We start from the raw sequence: 6,751 nt of genomic DNA, 5'->3' as shown, positions 1-6,751 counted from the left end.
GGGGAAAGCTGCTCGTCATTCTGATATGCTTCCGAAATCATCTCAGCAACCCTATCACTCAGTTCCAAAGCAAACTCAATCGTATTCAAATGGGGTGCTGGTAGGATGGATGGGCAATCCTTTTCCTCAACTACATTGCCAATTGCTGACCCGCGCAGATCAGGGCGGCGGGATAACGCATCAGCCATATTTTCCTTGCCGGGTTTGTGATTAACTGTGAAGTCATAGTCTGCAAGAAATTCAACCCATCTAGCTTCGCGCTTAGTGAGATTGGCTTTTGTGCTCAAGTAGACTACGGCCATGCTGTCACTGAACACTTCAAAATGCTGGAATAGATAAATTCTCCAGGATCGCAGTGCAAACACCACCGCCAGGGTTTCGCGTTCTGCAGCAGTGTAATTTCGCTCCGCTTGTGACAGCTTACGACTGGCATATGCCACAGGATGCCAAGCACTATCGCTTTCCCCCTGTTGGAGAAGGACGCCTGCTATTGCAAAATCACTTGCGTCTGTTGCAACTCTGAAAGGCTTCTGTACGTTTGCTAGTTTCAACAGCGGTGCACTCAACAAGGCCTGTCTCAGGGATTCGAATGCATGCTGACGGGGGCCACTCCATTCGAACCTGGCATGTTTGCCAGTGATCTCCTCTAATGGCCGCGATATAGTAGAGTAGTGCTCAATAAATCTTCTAAAGTAGTTCGCAAAACCAAGGAACTGTCTCACCTCCGTAACTGTCGTCGGTGGCTGCCATTCCCTCACTGCTTTAAGCTTCTTTGGATCTGGAGCGATACATTCACCGTCGATGCGATGCCCTAGAAACAGAACATCCTTGACACCAAACTCACATTTCGACTGCTTACAGAATAGCCTATTTTTCCGGAGCGTCTCAAGAACTGTCTGGATATGTTCAAGATGATCTTGCCAGGATTTGCTGAAGATAAGAATATCATCCAGAAAAACTACCACAAACCGCCGTAAGTACGGTTGGAGAATACTGTTCATCAGTGACTGAAACGTGGCAGGGGCGTTAGTTAATCCAAAGCCCATGACCCGGAACTGGAAATGACCGAAGGGAGTATTGATAGCCGTCTTAGGTACATCTTCCTGACGGATCCTAAGCTGATTGTATCCCGAGCGTAAATCCAGCTTACTGAAGTATGAGCTACCTTGAATGGTATCAAACAGGTCATCAATGTTTGGGAGGCAAGCTTTGTTTTTGATGGTGATCCTGTTCAAATTCCGCCAATCACAAACCATGCGCAATGAGCCATCAGACTTTTTAACGAAAAAGACTGGGGCACCGTATGGCGACTTGCTGGGTTCGATGAAGCCCTTGCGGAGGAGTTCCGTGAGCTGGGCTTGCAATTCGTCCATCTCGGGTTTGGGGAGACGGTAGGCAGCCCGTGATGGAGGAACGGCACCCTCCTCAGTCACAATCTCATGGTCGACATCCCTCTCTGGCGGAAGCTCGGTCGGCAGGTCGTCTGGAAAGATGTCCGAGTACCGCCGCAGAAGGTTAGCCAGCTGCTCTTGATGATCTGGGTGTTGTCTGGCGGCTGATGGCTTGCTGTCCTCCTCCTCGTCGTCAGTAGCGTTGACCCACGCCAGGATTCCCTGCGCGCCTTTCCTCAACTCGCGGCGAGCCTGAGAACCAGATATGAGCATGCTCTCAATTGGCGGCGACTCCTGACGCTCCGTATCACTATTTTGGCCGGAAGGGGGTTTAGCAACGAGCGGCTCTCCGTTCAGTTTGACTTCGTTGGTCTGAAAGTTGATATCCGGGTTGTGTCTGGTCAGCCATGGCTTGCCCAGGATAGCATCATAGCGGCTCAACGGAAAAACTGTGAAAGATTGGGTGTTGCTGAAGTCCTTCACGATAACCTTTACCGGACCGGTCCTCTGCAGTCCCGATGATGTTGATGAGCCATCAGCCAGGGTTACCTTCAGTGTTTCGTCCTTGCTCTCCGTAACAAGGCCGTTTCTTTGCACGAAAGCTTCCGATATGAAGTCGTGCGTTGATCCCGAGTCAATAAGCATAATTGCCCGGCGGCCGTTGATCCTGCCCTCAACACGGAGAAGGTCATGCTCCAAAGGAAGCTCCGTGTCCTGTAGTGCGATATCAACGTTGCTGACATGGGATTCCTGTTCGGCAACATCTTCCGAATCAGCTTGCAGCGTCGGTTCTTCCAGCTCTAGTATGCTGTAACGGTTGCGTATGTCAACCGGGTAACCGTTGGGTGCTTTCCGCTTGGTCGCCAGCGAGCGCACGCCATTTTTCACTGGCGACCAGCGTTTGGGTGTTGATTGCTGGGACAATCCCGAGCTAGGTGACCTGGCTTCCGACAAGCGAAGCATCCACCCTGCCGACTCAGGTGACGCCTCTCCTCCGGTGTTAGCCTTTGGGGTCGTACGGGCTGACTTCGGTGCTGAATCGGTTTCGGCTGTTGGTCCGCCGTTTGCGCTGACCTGATCGCTTGGCTCAGATCAGTGGGGTGCTCTCGCAGCACCCGGGTCTTGACAGATGGGTGCAGTCCATTTACGAACAGCAGTCCTCGGGTCAGCTCGTCGATCTCAGGCACTTGTAGGCTTAGGCGCGAGAACTCGGTGACATAGCTCTCCAAGCTGGAGTGCTGCCTGACAGCGAAGAGATCCAGTCGCACCCGCTCTTGATGATGCAACGGACCGTATACCTTGGCGAGGGCTTCACGCAGCGCTGGCCACGTCGAGAACTCCACACCCGTATCCAACGATGCGATGAGCCATAGCTTGGCGTTGCCGCTCAGGAAGCCCGCTGCGTAATCCACCATCACCGATGAGTCGGTGATTCCCAGTGACCGAATCGCCAGCTCAATGGAGAAAGCCCACTCTTTGAACTGCGAGAGCTTGCCATCGAAGATCGGCGGCTCCTTAGCGTGCCGAGGCTTCCCGGACGAATGAGCGGGCGGCACAGGGAGCGGTTGTTGTCGGTTGCTCAGACGGGCGCTGACTTGGCGACTGGCTGCACGGACCTCGCTGGCCAACCTGAATAGCAACACAGAAAGAACAAGGATCGCCACGACAATGGCGAGCTCCAAGAACACCATGTTAACCATCCTCCGCTACCAGTGTAACCGTTTGAAGGTATTCTTGGAAAAGACAATGCTTGCTCAAGGCAACACAACTGATATAGGGCACGAGGGCACTTCGTGCCCTAAGGTGATAACGCGCGTGCTGACAGGATAGGGAAAGGTGCAAGATACAGAGCTAGAGGGCAGATAAGGTTAGCGCTAACAGGGAACTGTTACACTCATGCTCATTCACAACCTTCAATCCTTTTGCTACCTCAACTTTTTAACAATGTTTTAATCATCCAAATATGTCACAGGTCAATCATTGGTTCCGTCTAACAATAGAAGTTAACACTTTTACCAATATTCTTTTCCATCAGCCAGGTACCGTCACAAGAACCCAAGAACACAAGCTTCACTGATGATCATTAAAAATTTCTTGATTCCTGCCCTCACGTTTGTTTGTAATGTATTTTCTGGCCAGTTCTTTGGCATTTCATTGGTGTTGTTATGCTGACGACAATTTGCGTTCACTGCTCAGCTTATCCAAGATAATGCAAATGCAAAGCCACAGACATTGTAAGATGTGAAAACTGTCGAGTCTCTAGATGGTTGAACTAGTGTAAGGTGTTCAGCCTTCACCTACATTTACCTTGGGACAAAAGGCAGGTTAATGCATTTTTGTTAGACACCCCTCTTTTACAGTGTCGTACATACTTTCAACCCGGGCTGAACTCGACCCGGGTTTAAAATTCTCATGTAAACACAGCCTATGTGAACCAGTGCAGTCGTAATTCATGGCTCACACATGACAGGCTTTAGTAAAATAATGAAAAAAGGCTGGTTTACATAAGCAAAATCGGCGCCGCAAGACATCGCAAGACATCGGCGGTGAGCTCTGCCGGATTTTGTTACGACTGCACTGGTTCACATAATTGCAATGCGCCGGGAGAGGTTGCAAGATGCCCACTCCCAATGACTCATGGCGCGTACCGGCGATATGTGAACCAACCCTTCATCAAAGTTTACACGAATAATCCCCCCCCCCAAAAGGCAGACAGGCACGGCAAAAAGCAAACTTTTCAAAACGAAACACTTGCACAGTGCACGTTGGGACACAAAATTATTTGTTGTAGAGGAAAGGACAATATATAGAGCAAGAGAGAGAGAGAGAGAGAGAGAGAGAGAGAGAGAGAGAGAGAGAGAGAGAGAGAGAGAGAGAGAGAGAGAGAGAGAGAGAGAGAGAGAGAGAGAGAGAGAGGGAGAGAGAGAGAGAGATAAAGAGATAGATAGATAGAGGGAGAGAGAGAGAGAGAGAAAGAGAGAGAGAAACAGAGAGAGAGAGAGGTCATTCCATCCGTTTAAACCAGATCTTCCGATTGTACAGCCGGCCAGGCCCACCTTCGACACACAATGCGTGAAGTTTCACACGTGAAGTAAAAATTAGTAGCAGTCAACAGCAACACGGTTTCAACCTTTGAAAATTACTCCGAACCATACCGAATGGGTAGAGTTGCGTTATGTTGCTTCCTAAATAATGAGCCAGATTTCCGTAATTTCAGTTCATCCATGTCTCCTGTAAGAAGTGAATACCTGTAGTCGTATAGTGTCTGCACAATTAGAACATTTGTAGTGTTCGTACACCAACAAAGGGCCATTGCGCGGAAATACCCAAAACTAAATAAAGGAAATAAAGGAAAAATGCGGAGAGGTAAGCCCTATACCAAACTCTGTTGAGCAGATAAAGACTGGATATATCTCACGATTACCATACCAGCAAAAATATCGACACCAAGATAACACATTTTGCTGTAAACATTCTCTTATTGACGAACAACTGCAATAGTAACGAACAAGTGAGAGACAAATGTGACCTGTACATGTGAAAGGAAATTTTCAAAGCCGTTTTTCTGTTACGATCTTCAGTGAACTTACGTAACCTTGAATGGGCAACTAATCACACATGTATTCGGCGTGTATTTACCGCCATATTGCCGGGTGCGTGTTTACCACCATAATTATGAACTAAATACTCAGTAAGTACTTGTACAATAAAAAATTACATGTAAAATATTCTGTATGGAACAGAAAGAGTGGAGGGAATAGAACAAAAAGAAAGTTTTCGTAAAAACGGTAGTATGTCTGGCGTTTTTTTTCTCTTCTCAGGTAGTTCCCTTCCCCGACTGGTCCTTTGAATTTGAAGTTCTCCCAATCCTTTCCAAAAACGGTAGTTGTAGTAGTTTTCATTATTTTACTAGGGGAGTCCCAACAGGCTACTGCCTTTTTACTGAGAACCCTAGGTGAAGTTTAACCATGTTAATGAACAGAGCAAGAGTGTGGCCCTGTCGACAGTCAGCTGGAAGGGGGTTCCACCTGTCTGCCGCCAGAAAAGAAATATAGCGCATGCCATACTGCGTATAAACAAGTGGGAGAACTAAGGCTCTTTGTGCCTTGCCCCGGGTGCATGCCTCGTGACCAGGTGCAGTTGCTCGAAGCTGGTACAAATACTTAAGACGAGGACTAGCAAGATGCTGGGCCAAGCAGCGGTACACAAAAACATAGAGCTTGAGGCTAACACGCTGTTCCAAAGAATAGAGGTGATATAAGCGAAGAACTAGTTCAGTGGGCGTGGTACGATCGAGTCCAAACACTCTCTTCATTGCTATGAGACTAACAGTCACAATCCTGTTGTACAGAGTTGTGCTTAAACAATGTAGGTAAGCATTACTGGCATAGTCTAGGGTAGACTGAATAATAGACAAGTAGAATGTTCGCTTTGCATCATTTGTTAAATTTCTACGGCCATGTCGGAAAGCAGCAACTTTAACAAAAACCGAGTTACACAAGTTATGGACCTGTGGCTGGAAGGTGAGATGCTCGTCTATCAATAAACCAAGGTATTTGGCAGTGCTCGTAGGGGTAAGAGCCTTTCCTTTACAGGTCAAGGGCTGTGGCAATTGCGCTGCTGGCAGGCGTGACCGCTGCAGGATTAGAAATTGCGTCTTGTCAGGGTTCATGATGGCCAGGCAGGCATAGTGGGATGGTCTAAGACCATGATTGAGAAACAGAGGGTACCAGGTTCAAGTCCTGCTTGGAAGCGGAAGGAATTTTTCCAGCCGTGCTGCGACCCACAGTTAATTGGGAACTCGTGGCCTGGCACGAGGGTAACATGGATGCAGCTAATGGGACTTCGGTCTTTGACCACTTGGTGGTGGGTCTGATCTACTCACCTCCCACCGTTTAGGCGCTGCATCTGCGCCTTTGATCCTAGAGGGTGGTGGCGTTCCCACGGCGGATACGGAAAACTCGGCTTCCAGCCGAGTCTCACGCGAACCGTGAAATTTATTTTTTATTTTTAGGGTTCATGATGAGCCCCTTCAGATCGAAATGGACCTCCAGGGCAGTTAGATCGTCCTGGAGATCCTGTAACATAGCAGGAAGATCCAGTCCGATGATGAAGAAGGCAATGTCATCAGCATAGAGTTGTGACATGCTGTGCTTGAGAATTTCCGGCACCTTGCGAATATAAATGCAAAAGAGCAGGGGACCCAGGACCGACCCTTGCGGGACGCCCCTGGTACAAGGCACAGTCTCACCATGCTCGCCTTTGACTATTACTTGTTTACTGCGGCGTGACAGATAATCTGCAAACCACTGCAATACAGTGCCCCGTAACCCAACATCAGCCAGCTCATGGACTAACTG

Source organism: Sycon ciliatum, chromosome 9 (assembly GCF_964019385.1).
Source record: "Sycon ciliatum chromosome 9, ocSycCili1.1, whole genome shotgun sequence".
NCBI classification, from domain to species: Eukaryota; Metazoa; Porifera; class Calcarea; order Leucosolenida; family Sycettidae; genus Sycon; species Sycon ciliatum.
Note: the sequence above shows the minus strand (reverse complement) of the source record.